The sequence below is a fragment of the Nicotiana attenuata genome, unplaced genomic scaffold (assembly GCF_001879085.1).
Source record: "Nicotiana attenuata strain UT unplaced genomic scaffold, NIATTr2, whole genome shotgun sequence".
Classification (NCBI taxonomy): domain Eukaryota; kingdom Viridiplantae; phylum Streptophyta; class Magnoliopsida; order Solanales; family Solanaceae; genus Nicotiana; species Nicotiana attenuata.
In genome coordinates, this window is record NW_017671049.1 from 196,673 (window position 1) to 212,639 (window position 15,967).

The window sequence follows — 15,967 nt, forward strand, 5'->3', positions numbered from 1 at the left end:
CGCTATCAACAAGGCCTGAAAGCCTGAACAATATCAATACGAGGCCTGAAAGCCTGCTCACAATACACTCGAGGCCTGAAAGCCTCCTCACAATGCACTCGAGGCCTGAAAGCCTCCTCACATCACTCAGCATATCCTCACATATGGCCCTCGGCCTCAATCAGTCCAAAAATAATCATAAGCCCCTCGGGCAATAGTAAAGAAACAATAATGCTCAGCTCAACAGTAGTTCAAATATCAGTAGGACTCAAGGTTTGAGTAAAAATATAGCTGAGTTTATGAGACAGTGTAAATCACATGGACTGATTTCGAATAATATCTCAAACCGTGAGAAAAACAGTGATGATAGTTCATAAAGAGTTCAAACAGTCGACAATAAGCCCCAAATATGGCAATAAGCCCAAATCATAGTGAAAACAACAAGTCATTGCTAATACTAGGTAAAATATCATCCGGACTGGACCAAGTCACAGTCCCCAATAGTAAATGACCCCGCGCTCGTCATGGAGCGCGTGTCTCATCTCAACATAGCACCAAGTTGTGCAAGTCCGGGGTTTTCAAACCCTCAGAACATCATTTAAAATCATTACTCACCTCTAGCCGGCCAAACGTCTAGCTCGCTATGCCTTTTCCCCTCGAATCGACCTCATCGCGCGTCGAATCTGATCAAAACCACAAGGAATACATCACAATAGGCAAATGGGTCATAACCCAATCGAAAGGACTCGAAAAATATCAAAAATCACGAAGTTGGCAAAACCCGAGCCCCGGGCCCACTTCTCGAAAAATTACGAAATTCACATCACCGGATTCCTCGTCTCGCCACGAGTCTATACATATCAAATTCATCAAAATCGGAGTTCAAATGCCTCTTCAAATTCCAATTTTACACTCCAAAAACCAAGCCCTAGTTCTTCCAATTTTTACCCAAGTTTCTAAGAATTAAAGGTTGATTCTTCAATAAAATAATGTTTCTAAGTCACGAGACTTACCTCCAATCAATTCCCGACAAAATCCTCTTCAAACTCTACCAAAAAGCTCTCAAGGTGGTTTAAAAATGGTGGAAAATGGCTAACCTTCGCGGAACAAAATGATTTAAAAGCCCTACTGACCAGCAGTTATTTACTCTATGCGAACGCGGTCAAACCTCCGCGTTCGCGATGAAGAAAATTACTTTGACCAAAAATTACTCTACGCGAACGCGGTACCCAACCCGCGATCGCGATGCTCCAGGTCTTATAACTTCGCGAACGCGTCCTACTCCACTTGAACGCATTGAACAACTTAGGCAGGGCCCCTAGCCCGTTCTACGCGAACGCGATGACACCCACGAGAACGCGATGCACTGGCAACCCATCTCTCCGCAAACGTGTTCTACCCCTGCGAACGCGATAACCAAATCTGGGTTGCACCTGCTGTGAATTTTCTGCAGCAAAACTTAAGTCCAAACTTCCCGTTAAATCATCCGAAATCACCCCGAGGCCCCCGGGACCCCTTGACCAAAAACACCAACCTACCCCAAAACATCATACGAACTTGTTCCAATCATCAAAACACGTCTAACAACACAAAAATCATCAATTCACCACGGATTCAAGCCTAAGTTTATCAAATTCTTCCGAAACTCACATTCGATCAAAAACCCAACCAAACGACGTCCAAATGACCTGAAATTTTACCCGCACATCTAAAATCACTTAACAAAGCTATTGCAACTCTCGGAATTCCATTCCGACCCCCGGATCAAAATCTCACCTACCAACCGGAATTCGCCAAAATTCAACCTTCGCCAATTCAAGCCTAATTCCACACCGGACCTCTAAATTCAATTCTGATCGCACTCCTAAGTCACAAATCATCCCCCAAAGCTAACCAAATACCGGAATTCACATCCGAGCCCTCTAACTATATAGTCAACTTCCGGTTGACTTTTCTAAAACAAGCTTCCTTTTAAGAGGCTAAGTGCCTCATTTCCAACTAAAACCAATCCAGTTCTACCCGATCACCTCAAATACCGATACTGAAATGTAGAGAAACAAAATATGGGGGAAACGGGGCGGTAACTCACGTGACAACGGGCCGGATCGTCACAGTATCGAACCTACGTAGACTTGTTAACTACCTACTAAATCAACTAAAATCGTTATCTAAACCAAGCAGATCAAAGGTTGAATATTTGTTGCTAAACTAAGGATGCACAAGTAAAACAAGAAATTAGACTAAGACAACAGAGGATTATTGTTTAGAATTATTTTAGTTGAGATGAATATTCCAAGATTGTGATTGATTCACCAATTCTATTGAGTTCTAGTTAATTCCCCTTCAATTTGAATCGTTTGTGGTTGCTAATTGACCGGAATACACAATATTCCTTCGAATTACTACTCACCTGCTCAGGATGATTAACACCTATATTTCTATGAAATTAGTCTATCTAGAACGTATTAAAATTACGGTATTTAATTAAACATGGTGACTAGGTATAATTCTATCCTAACCACAAATTCGCCCCCTAATCATAGAGATAAGATCATGCTTTCTCTAACTCTTCTCTAATAAAAAAGCGACTTCTTGTCCAAACCCGAAATCCTATATCAGTTCGTGATGGCGCCTAGCTGTACTTGCTAAGTAAGCCAGCTCACAATCAACATAATAGAGTCTATTTTTCTTTAATTAATAGAGTGATATCATAATAAAAGCAGGAATAATCTCAAGGGAGTAAAAAATTTGATATAAGTATAACATGGTCTAAACACGACCGAAGCAGTACAACTCCAAGAATTAAGTGACACAAGTACACAAGCAACTACTGAATGGTACATGTATGAATACATAATCGCAACTGCCTGTGACAAAGAAAATAGATAGAAGATAAATAAGGACGGATACTCCATATGTTGTGGATCGAAACAGTATAGTATCTCAGCACGAAGTCTTCAACAACACACTCCTACTCAGCTCAAAGAGTACATAACTGTTATGACCCGGAAGGTCATCTTGTATTTTGGAAATTAATTCTGCTCTTTCAAGCCTTAAAAATCTTATTTTTACCCTCCTCAAATTGCGTGCGCAGTCCGCACGTGTTTCCGAAAAGCTTTTATGTTAAAAGTTATTGAAAATAAGAAATTTTGCCTAAAAAGTCCATTTGAGTTGACTTCGGTCAACATTTTTTATAAATAGATCCGAATTCGTGTTTTGATGGTCCCGGTGGGTCCGTATAATAAATTGAGACTTGGGCGTATGCCCGGAATTGAAATCGAAAGTCCCTAGCCCGAGATATCGGACTTTGTCGAAATTTTAAGGTTAAAGACTTAATGAATTTGAAAGGCTTGACCCATAGTTGACTTTTTGGATATCGGGTCTATATTTTAGTTACCGAACCCGGTATAGGTCCAACATCACATTTATTACTTGTTTGTGAAATTTGATAAAAAACGGAATTGGTTTGACGTGATTCGGACGTCCGATTGGAAAAATAGAAAATTTAATGTGTTCTTGAGAATTTCATTTGATTTGGTGCTAAATTCGTAGTTCTAGGTGTTATTTTGGTGATTTGTCGCGCGATCAAATTTGTATGATGTTTTTAGACTTGTGCGCATGTTTGGTTTGGAGCCCCAGGGGCTCGAGTGAGTTTCGGATAGGTTACGGTGTGATTTGAACTTGGAAAAATTTGCTGGTGTAACTGATCTTGTTGCAGGCCTCTGATCTCGCATTTGTGAGATCAGGCATCGCAATTGCGACCTCTACATATTTCGTATTTGCGAGCTAATTCTCGCATTTGAAAGGAGAAGATGGGCCAACAGTGTTTGAAATTGCGAACTTTCCTTCACATTTACGAAGGGAGTCTGGAAGGCAGTGATCACAATTGCGATCAATTGGTCGCAATGGCGGAAGGTCAGGCTCGCATTTGCGAGATCTTCTTCGTATTTGCGGTAAAAGCAGGAATGGGGAGACCTTCGCATTTGCGATAGGTTCTTCGCATTTGCGGGGCTCGCATTTGCGAACCCCGGGTCGGAACGGCACAACTACAACTGATTAAAATGACTTTTGGACTGAATTTTTGATTCATTCTTCAAATTTTCAAAACCTAAAACACGAGGCGATTTTCCAAAGAACTTTTCTTCCCAAAATCATAGGTAAGTGGTTCTAAACTAGTTTCTTTCAATCTTTCACTTTATTTTACAAGATTTCAACCTAAAATCTAAGGTTTCATGGTAGAATTGGGGATTTTTGGGTAGAAACTAGGGATTTGGTAAATTGGGAATTTAGACCTCAAATTGAGGTTGGCTTCCAAAAGCAATAGCATATCCGGGCTCGGGGGTGAATGGGTAATCAGGTTTTGGTCCGAATTTTGGATTTGGACCAAGCGGGTCTAGATGTTGATTTTTTCAAAAATGGCCTAAATTGAATCATTTGCTATCATGGGTAGTTCCTAAGGCTTAAATATAATCATTTGGTTTGTAATTTTCTATATTCTATTGGTCCGGAGGCTTGTGTGAAGGGAAAAGCTGTGATTGAGCTGTGAGTTTGGCCGTTGGTGCGAGGTAATTGTCGTGGTTAATCTTGGCTTGAGAAATTAGGTATTATTTGCCTATTTGCTACGTGTTTGCATGTTGAGTACAACGTATAGGTGAGGTGACGAGAACCTATGCGTTGTTGTCGAGTCATAGCATGCGAGTGACTCTTATTCTTGTAACTGTTGTATTCTTTGATCATACTGTTCATGCTAGACTAGCTATTCGTTACGTTGACCAACTCTTATCATGTTTTATGGAATTTGGTATTGATTGAGTATTGACTCAAATTTGAGGTTGGTATTGTGGAACTAAATGTTGAAGTAAGACTGGTTCTTGATAATTCTATCTCTTTGTTGTTATTGTTCATTGTTTTGGTGGGGAGAGTGTTAAAGCACGAAGGGTGATGCCATGTAATATTTTGGTGAGTGAGAGTTAATGCACGAAGGGTGATGCCATGCCATGATATGTGAGTGTTAATGCGCGAAGGGTGATGCCATGCCATTTCTTTTGTTTATATGGTGAGGATGAGAGTTAATGCACGAAGGGTGATGCCGTGTCGTTTCTGTTAATAATTATGGTGAGGTTGAGAGTAAAAGCACGAAGGGTGATGCCGTGCACTTGTCTTTACTGTGTTTTATACTTTACAGTTATAGAGTGGTGCGCTAGGGCCGAGTATTGCACCGAGTGCCGGCCACGCCTCTTTAGGTTTGGGGCGTGACAATTTTATTGAATGTGTATGAACAAAGTCCTACATGAAAAGTATAAAAAAATAATATACTTACAAGGAGTTGGATACTACTAATGGTAGGAGGCCTTTTGGGAAAAATCGTGCGGCTTGGTCCAAAGCGGACAACATCACACCATGTTACGAGTATCTTCGGGTCATTTTAGCCCAACAATTGGTATCAAAGCAAATCATTTGGCGGTACTATGGAGATGGCAAAGTGTGGTGTAGGGGGCCCACTTAGTTCCTTTTCCCGTCTATGGGGTTTACGACCTTTACGCGTAGCTTTGAGATGCATACACAACCTTTGGGCTTTGGTGATTGTAAATACTCAATATTATATGAGTGGCACACAGTTAATCTCCAAATTAGCGCATGAATAGAGATGAGTTATGTGGAACATAGTTCAAGTGAGAGATTGTTGAAAGTGTGTGAACAAAGTCCCACATGGAAAATAGGAAAAAAAATCTTTTCAGCGGCGGAGTTGGGATTTCAACTTTATCGGTTTTGAATTTTAGAACGGCGCCTTCAAGTACTAATAACTGGGTTCTAAATTTAATTTTATACATATTTAATAAATTTTTTAAACATAAATACACCATTTGAGCAAAGCGATTGGGTTCGATCGAACCAATACTCAAACTTCTCGCTTCACCCCTGATCTACTTATAATGAGTTGGATATTTTTAAGGGAAATTATCAGTCACGTCCATTTATAAGTAGCTTAGTACAAAAATTGGTCAATTCATAAATTATCACTAATATTAGCCATTTCGGTATTTGTAACAAAAAATCGTCAAATTTTTGCTTTTTTTTGGGTGAGTATTATTAGAATAGATTGGGTACATCTTAAGGAGCCTGGATCTCAGTTTTGGAGTGATCTGGTGGAGTTTTGAGGTACTTTGAATTGAAAATTCGAAGTAGAAGATGAACATGAAAAAAACGATATGTGTATCATTTTTGTATCACGTATGTATCATATTTGTATCAAATATATATCACATGTATATCCGTGTATATATGTGTGTAAGATACATGCGTGATACGTGTTTGGTACATGTGTCGCAGAAGAATTTTTTGAACACGATTTTGAACTACGACTTTTTATATCAAATCGGTCCAAATCACCTCCAATCTTCCTAAAATTTTGTGTATTGACTCTATTATGTTTTCAATGAATTTCAACCATACCCATTGAAACATATCATTTATTGCTTAGATTTTTTGAATCATGTATATATATATATATATATATATATATATATATATATATATATATATATATATATATATATATATATATCTGTGTGTGTGTGTGTAACTGTTTAAGTGTGTGTGTGTGTGTGTGTGATATACAAATGATACACATTTGCTACAAATATGATACATATGTGATACATAAATGATACACAATGTGATACACATATCATATTTTTCATGTTCATCTTCTACTGCGAATTTTCAATTCAAACCACCTCAAAACTCCACCAAATCATCCCAAAACTGGGATTCAAGTTTCTTAAGATGTACCCAATCTATTATAATAACACTCACTGAAGAGAAAGCAAAAATTTAACCTTTTTCGCTACAAATAACTAATTGGCTAATATTAGTAATAATTTATAAATTGTCCAATTGTTATAATAAACTACTTATAAATGGACATAGCTGATAATTTCCCTTTTCTTAACTCAATTTGAAATATGAATTTTGATACCAAATCAATCCAAATCACCTCCAATCTTCCTAAAAATTTGTATGTTGACTAATCTATATGTATTCAATGAATTTCAACCCAGTGAAAAATATCTTTCTTTTTTTGCTTATATTTTTGGAATCTTGTATATATATATATATATATATATATATATATATATATATATATATATATATATATATATATATATTTTATCACTTTATTTGCTACCTCATCCACTGTTTACCTCGAAAATGATAATAACAATTAGATTTGATTTTGTGGTTCTAAAAATATGTGATCTATTTTTATGCTAGTTGTTAGGCAATAGATTCTAAGTGAAGGATTAGAAATTAAGATAATAGCTTGTAGACAATGGAATAATCAAACTGAATGGCTGGAAATCGGGGCCTCGAGCTGGCGATACGGGGCCTCGAGGCCGAGTCGGAAGCCCGACTAAGGGCGGTCGATGAAGGATTAACAGTTATGAGAGCTGCGATGGTGGCTCTTTATGATCAATAATGAGCAATAAATGATGAACAATTATTAGAACACAATGAATATAAGCAATAAATGTAAATAATGAAACCAAGAGAATATGTTTAAGTTAGAGAGAAGAGAATGTTCTTGTATTGAATGTAGTGTATTGTATATTGTCTCTTACAAAAATGAAAAAGTGTCCCCTTTATATATGAGGGGAAAATCCCAATATGACATATGCATAATTATTACATAAAATAGTCGGTACAACCACTCAATCAGCCTGGTGCAGGCTCTCACTGTCGGTGCAGGAGTTATCAGAAAATATACTGCTCCTAGGGAACTTCCCGCTTACTTGTGATAACCACCGGTTCGCTCTGCCCCGATACCGGGCACGAAGAACCCTCGAAGACTTCGAACCCCGAGCTATTCTCCGGGCCCTTCGAGGTGAAATTACGTAATTCCTCGCCGATCGTGAAATTGGTCTTTCCGATTTTAGCCGCATACAGATAGTCCCCGTGTTTCTCAAAGTAAAATGAAGAGAAACGACCTCGAGATCTTGCCCCTCTGGTGCTTCCATCGAAGCAAATAGTTACGTCCTGCCAAGTGACTGATGTAACAAACCGGGCTTCTAAAGGTCGCGTCCACACAATCCTCAAAGTCTTCGATTTAATTATAGTGGTTAGTTGTCCTTTGGTCTGCTCCAATCGCACATGTTAGGCTTCTATAAATACTCACTTCTTCGCCCCTTCCTTTCTACTACATCATAAGGCTCCCAACAGAGTTTTTCTTTCTTCTTACCTTTCTCTTGTGTTTTTTCCTGAAGTGCGATTTTTCGTTTCTTCTTTGTAACCATTTGGTAAAAATGGCGAACACATCCACCTCTATCCCTTAGGAAGATGTGCCTTTCTCTTCCATGCTCCCCTCTGAGGGTAAAGCAGCGGTGTCTCCTAGTGTTGGAGAATGCGTTGCGGAGGCCTTTTGAGATGACCTCTGATTTTAAGGTCGAAAGACCTTCTTCGAAGCCGGGGCGATGCGAACCCGCATCTCGATACATAAGTTTAATAACATACCTCGAATGGGTGAAAATCGACTGCCACTGGGGAGACGATGTAACGACGTATAAGACCGACTTCCTCAGTGTGTATACTTACCCATTTAACCATGGCTCGGCGGTGCCATCCCTGCCTTCGACAGACCCCGTGATCCTCGACTTCTGTAAATGATATCAAGTGACCCTCAGCCAAATTCATCCGTCATTATGGCGTATTGTTTACATGACCAGGTATTATGCGAATACGATTAAGGGGATGCCCTTCACCCTTTACCATTTGATCAGAATGTATAGTCCTCGACTTTTTTGCGGGGGCCTGATTAAGCTTCACTGCCGGGCCTCGAGGGCCCTCTTCGCTTGTATCGACGAGGTTAGGAATGGGGGGTGGATGAGCCGTTTCGTCCGATTTAGGACTTCGGACTTGATCCCCGCAGAGAGGATGCCGTTCCCCGAAAGATGGAACATGAAGCGTAAGTAGACATTAACTGTCCGTTTCTTTCTTTCGGATGCATTTCCTCATGAACTGACTTCCTCCGCTGATACAACTACTGTGGCGTACCCTGATGCAGTTTGGAAGAGAAACAGGCTGGGTAGCTAAGCTGGACTCGATTCCCATATTTCGAGCGCGTGTGGCGAGATCTATCCAGGGCTCGATGGGAAGCCAAGGATCACGGCGGAACTTTGTTTTCTGCTGTAGTTTCAATTTTACAAAAATTACTACTAATTGCATTCTCATTCTTCGTGCTTATTTTTGTATTCGGGCAGGTCTGGGGGAGGTGTTCTTGATGAGAGAAACTCTGCCTGGTGAAGCGGGTGCCTCAAAACCCGACGAAGAGAGGAAAGAACGAGGGAGGTCGTCGACTTATCCTCCGAAATCCAAGAAAACCAGAGTGGAAGATCCTAAGGATGATTCAATAGCTTTAATTCCAGAAGCGTCGGGGAGCCCCCGAGCTGGAGGCGAAAAGAAAGACGATCCCTTGATAGCAACCGAAGGGGGAGAGGATCTGACTGTTTCACATACTGTTGAGTTGGCGGCTTCCAAATCGCGGCCTGGTTCCGTTGTCGCCCCCGTCTTGGGCTGAAGAGACCTACGAGGGTGTATCGGGCAGTACTGCCGAGCCGGTTGATGGCCAATCCCTCGAGCCGAGGTGCGCTTATTAGGCGATCCAGGGGAGCCTAATCTCGAAGCTCCTCAGAAGCAAGGGTCAGCCCCGATTGATTTGGTCGAGGTCGTTGAAGTGAGCGATTCCCCTACAAAATCGGCTTTTCCTGCGAGGGAGATGCATGACGCCCCCATTACAGAGTTTCTCGATGTGGGGACGTCCGTTGGTGATAAAAATATGTTTGAAAAGCCTTCTTCCGCGCCTGAGGAAAAGCGTGACCCTGACATTTCGCTCATTTTTAATGAGATTGACAGGCTATGTGAGCAGGTAATCTATTCGTAAATTCTGCTTGGTGCCCCGACCTTTGCCCTGCTAACCTTATTTCTTTCGTGGTTCCAGGCCAAGGTGCTCTATAATCAAACATTTGCCAATTTTGAAACCGAGCTGACTCGCCACGAGGACGAACATAAGAAGCTTACCTCGGAAGCTAATGAGCTCAGGGCTCTTTCTACCCAGAGGGAGGAAGAACTCCGTGGCCTTCGGGATTTCTTGGAGCCAGCGTCCCGGGAAAAGGCTCGTCTTGCTGAACAGGTTACACAGCTCCCGTTTGTTTTTTGTCTTCATGTCTAACTGACTTTTGTGTTTTAATATCTTTTGATCGATTTTTGCAGTTTAAGGAGAAAGATGTCCTTACAAGGAAGGAGCTCCGAGCCAGGGACTCCGAAATCCTCAAACTTAAGTGGCATTTGAGTGAGATAATCTCTGAGAGAGATGCCCTCCGGGGAGAGGTGTTTTGATCAGGCATTGCCTCGAAGATGCGAGGGTTAAGAGCAGTAAGTATAAGAATCTCCATACTGAGTTGGCTACTACGCTATTCGAGGGTAGGGCTGAGGCCGAGGGGCTTGTGACCTCGCATAAGGAGGACGTCGCTACTGCAAATGCTCACGCCCGGAAGGTGTTCGAAGAGGCTGAGCTGTGCCTGACCCGAGCAGTGGAGCATGCCCGGTTAGAATCTCGGAGACATGCGCTCGAGGTTATATATGCGTGGGGCATTGATTTAATCGCCAAAATTAAGAGGGTGAAGACCTTAGAAGAGGAAGCTGCGGCCCTGCCCCTTCCGAAGACGAGTCGAGCAGTGACTCGGGAGGCGATGATGATGGAGGCTGAGTCCTTGAAGGGGAGGAGGCTATTGGAAACCCGGAGGTTATGGCCGAAGCTGTTGAAAGCGTACTTTATGAGGATGGAGGCGGAGTCCCTGAAGGGGAGGAGGCCGTTGGAAACCCGGAGGTTATGGCCGAAGATGTTAGAAGCGTATTTTCCGAGGATGGATGCGGAGTCCCTGAAGGGGAGGAGGCCGTTGGAAACCCGGAGATTATGGCGAAGCTGTTGAAAGCGTACTTTCTGAGGGGGCCGTCAGTCCACAGTCCCCGAGGGGGAAGTAGACTAGGCTTTTCCTTTTTGATTCTTTGTATAGGGCTTTCAGAGAGCGTTTGCCAATGTAGCTTTTGTATTTTTTCGCGTATGCGTATAAAAGAAAACCTTTTGGTTTCATCTTTCATGCATTTTCCTCTGCTTGTGCATGTCTTTCTTTGTTTTTAATTTATATGTCAGTTGATGATTGGCCAGGTGAACTAGACTTCGAGTAATGACCCTTAGGTATATAATTCGGCCCTGAAGCTTGTTAGGGTGGCTTGTAGGCCTTTGCCCATTTGATCGGCACGACCTTTTGACTTAAGCTGGTGACAAGGGCTCTTGCGCATTTAGGTCGGCACGACCTTTTAATTTAGGCCGACGACAGTGGCTCTCACGTATGTGCCATTAGGCGTTTTTAGTTAACTGGTTCAGGCTCTGTCTCCGAATCGGATTTCGACTCGAGCTTATTGGTCCTCAAGTTTTTGAATTTCAAGCTAGCCCTTAGGCTCTTACGCGTTAGGTCAATGGTACCTCTCATATGAGATAGCGGCAGTGGCTCATACGCATTGGGTCGGTATGACCCTCTATATGGGCTGGCGGCAGTGGCTCTTACGCATTGGGTCGGTACGACCCTTTACATGGGCTGGCAGCAGTGGCTCTTACGCATTGGGTCGGTACGACCTCTAATATAGGCTTTATTTTTCCCTCGTTAAGGACTTTTTGAAATTTTGTTTGCCTGATTCTTCGACGGTTCCATAAAAACCTCGATTGTGAGTCGTTATGTGGCGAAAAATGAGAACCTCGAATGGTTTTGCTCGGTGGTTGAGTGTCTTGAAGCCTATAGTTTGGAGCTGACATGGTCGAAGCTCTTTTGCCTATGTCGAGGGTAGCTTGTTTAACCGGTTATTTTCGAAGTACTTTCGAAGTAATTGAAGGTCTGTGATTTATTAGCGATGGTCGGGCGTCCCCGAGTCGCGTTAGTTTCGCCGGAGCCTTATGACCGTGGTCCTTTTTAATTCCCGAATGAAGTAGTTTTGGCGTCTATACCGAGGGTATGCCTTATTAGGGGTCTTACAAGTTCGAGTATATAGCCTTAACTTTTAGGTCGGGGTAATACCTTTTGTAAGGTCTTACGTTTTTACATGCCTTACTTGAGGTCTTACAGTTTTGGTTACTTGGCACAAATATAGTTCATGCCTTACTTGAGGTCTTACAGATATTGTTACTTGGTACAAGTATAGTTCATGCCTTGCTTGAGGTCTTACAGATATTGTTGTTGCCTTGTATAGGTCTTACGAGGCCGAGGTTGCCCACATGGGGTCTTATGGCCTCGGGTTTTTGATAAGTCGATGAGGTGGCGATTGGCGATAGTCCCCGAGATATTGAAGGTTTCATGACGCCAGTCCCCAAGTGTTCGGGATGCCAGTCCCCGGTGTTCGGGTCATTTTTGGCCCTGGAGCCGTAAACTTGATGTTGCCTCGTTGAGGGCTTACTAGTTCTAAGCTTTCGACCCAGAGGTCATACGGCTTTGAGTTTTTGACGCCAGTCCCCGAGTGTTCGGGACATTTTTGGCTCTGGAGCCATTTTTGTAAAAAATAGCAAACTTCTTTGGCATGCAAAATGCTTTGACGGAGGGGAAAGTATTCTTTGATTACTTGGTACAAGTATACATGTTCTTGCTGTTAGGGGCTCGGTTATCCCAACTGATTTCTCCTCCTCCTATTCTACATTTTTTTTTTGAGAAAAATTAACTGGTCTAGAAGCCCATTTAGGATATAAACTTTAAATAGCCTCATTTTACTTTTATTACTCTGTTTAAACAATTAGTACCCTTCTTTTACTTTTTTTATCCTATTCCCACATTCCCAAGAAAAACCCTAACGCTCCCACCCATCATCCTCTCTTTGCATCGTCTCACTCTTTCTTCAAAAATCTATTGACTTTCCCTTTTTATTTTTTCTTTCACTTCCGTCTTTCTTGTCCTTCACCCCCTCCACCCATATCTCCTCTTTTTTCTCTCAGCCTCTAATCTAATTGCTTTTTCTCTTTCTTTATCTCTACTGTCAACTTAATTTTTGGGTGGTGGATCTGGAATTTTGTTCTTTCTTATCGACGGTGTTTAGTGAAAATATGTATTACTGTTTATGGATTGATTGTTTACCTCGAAAATACAAGTAACAATTAAATTTGATTTATGGTTTTAAAGATATGTGATTAAATTCAATACCAACTATTATTTAAGAAATATGAAGTAGAAATGAAAGAAATAAGTTAATCAAACAAATGTTACTCAGTAGTGGTGACCTCGAGCTTAGTGACCTCGAGATGGACCAAGAACAATAAAGTAAGAACAATAGAGTAAAAGGACAGCACTGATTAACAATAAGCAAGAAAAGTAGGATAGTATATTCTTGGCCAATGATTGGATGATCTTACAAATGATTGGGGTGCCCTTTATATGATAGGGAAACCCTAAATAAGGTACATTTCTATTTACAGAAGGAATATTATTGTACATCTGTCTAGCCGCCTAGTACGAATTTGTACAATTCTATTCCGGGATTTGTGCCATGATCTTGGGGATGTGGCAGTAATCTCGCTCATTCATTTAGAAATCCATAACGGCATTATTTCGAGGTCGAGCGTACTCGGCTTCGGTATTCATCGCACTCTGATCCTTGGGCCTTGCATCTTATCTTCAAGCTTGAGTTTGATTCATCGGGCTCGAATTCGACCTTGCCTGAACTCGGGCTTGAGGCGACCCCTCAAGCCTATAGATCGAAGGCACGCGATCTTGAATGTATACAGATAGTCCCCGCTTTTCTTAGAGTTGGTCGATAAGAAATGATTTGATCTTTGATGCGCTGACGCCTCGGTCCCAACATCAATCTTTTGATGTCAGCGGTTGAAGTGACTGAAAGGTCACTTTCATGCAATTCCCAAAGTCATTAATGGGAAGCGGCTGACGGCCGGCTATTTGGCTTTCCCAATACGCTTAAGTGTCTTCTATAAATAGGCCAACTTCACAATTTTGCAAACTTTATTTCTCTAATCGTTTTCAAAATCTCATCAGCTCCTTTAACTTATTTGAGTTCATCCTTTTCTTTAACTTGCCCTTACTTCATCAACAACCCTTTGTCTTTGAATTTCTACATCATAATGGCTAAAACATCTAAATTTGTTCCCCAAAAAGAAAAAGCCTCTTCATCATCGCGACCGGCCAAAAGTAAAACGGTGGTGCCACCTCGTATCGAGGAGTGTATTCCCCCACCGTGTAAGACAACATCCGATTTCAAAATTGAAAAATCTGTATCGACACCGGGCTGATGTGAGCCCATGTCCAGATACATCTCTTTGATAATCGAAGACGAGTTTGAGTAGGTAAAAAGTGACTGCAACTGGGAGAACAAAGATGTAGTGATCCCCTTCCCCGAGGAGGACATCACTACATATAAAGTGGGGTACTTAAGCGTGTATACCTACCCATTCACGCTGGGCCCCGCGAATCCAGGTCTGGGTTCCATAGATCCAGTTATTCTTGATTTTTGTCAACAATACCAAGTGACGCTTGGCCAGATCTACCCTTCATTCTGGAGAATCGTTAATTTGATCAGATACTTCTCAAGCCAGGTCGATGGGATGCCTTTTACCCTCGACCATCTGATTAGGCTGTACATCCCTCGCCTTAATCGAGGTGCCTTAATAAAGTTGCAACGCCGATCCTCGAAATTTCTCTTCTCCAGCATCGATGAGGACAAAGACCAAGGATGGATGAGCCGGTTTGTCCGAGTTAGGACTTCTGACCTGATTCCTGTTGAGAGGATGCCATTCCCCAAAGAATGGAACATGAAACGTAAGTACATAGTAACTTTACACCCTGCTTCCTCTTCTCTTTCTCGACTTCATCTTTTTCTCGATCTAATCCCTTTCCGATAGTGCAGTTGTTGCTTGGTTTCCTGGTGCGGTCCCAGACCTCGAAGGTTAGGTCTGAAAACTTTCCTCTACCTCCTCATATGCGGAGTGCTGCACGCGTGATCTGGCCAAGGGCTGATAGGAGGCTAAAACCCACGGTTAGTTCTCTTGTTTATTTACTTGTGTTTCACAGTAAAATACTTACTTTGTCTTTATGTAGGCCTCGGAGACGCCGTTGCTATGCGGCCGTCCCCGCCCGGTGAAGAAGATATATCAAAGCCTTCCAAAGAAAAGAATGGAAAGAGGGGGTCATCTGCAAATCCCCCGAAGCCAAGAAAAGCGTGGCTCGAAAGCCTAAGGCTGATATTGTGGTCTTATCCTCAGAAACGGCCCAACGTCTTCGGGACGAGGATGAAGAAGGAGAAGATGACGACTACTTGATGGTAGTTTAGAAAAGAGGGAGCACTGTCTCTTCGAAGTCTGGCGAACCGATGGTGGCCGATGCGGTTCATTCTAGAACCGAAGAGATCTCCGAGGGAAGTTCGAGCAAAGTCTCCGAGCCATCGGGCAGCAAAAGAGCACTTCGTCTTGGAGGTCATCTGGAGGGTGAGACCGAATGGCCCGGTCCCGAGGCCCTTCAAAGAGAGGATAATGCCCCGAGTGGATCACTTGAGGTAATTAATATAGAATAGTCACCGCCTGGTCTCGAGTTCTCAAAGGGGAAATTACGGGATGCTCGGAACATGAGAACTCCTGATGTGGGGACGAGCCACGAGGGGCACGATATCTTTTGAGAATGCCTTGCAGGGATCGAAGATGGTCCCGATCCAGATTCTTCTTTCATTTTTGATGACGCTCATCGGCTCGTCAAACAAGTAAGCTTCTATTCTTTAAAATTACGCCTAAGTTTTATCCTTGTTGCTCTGAGTCTAACTTTTCCTTTTTTGTGAAGGCCGTGATGCTTCATCGAGAAGCATTTTCCGAATCCCGAGCCGAGCTTACTCGATGTGAGACTGAGCTTAAGAAGCTCTCGAAAGAGAGGGATGGCCTTAAGATCCTCTATGTCAA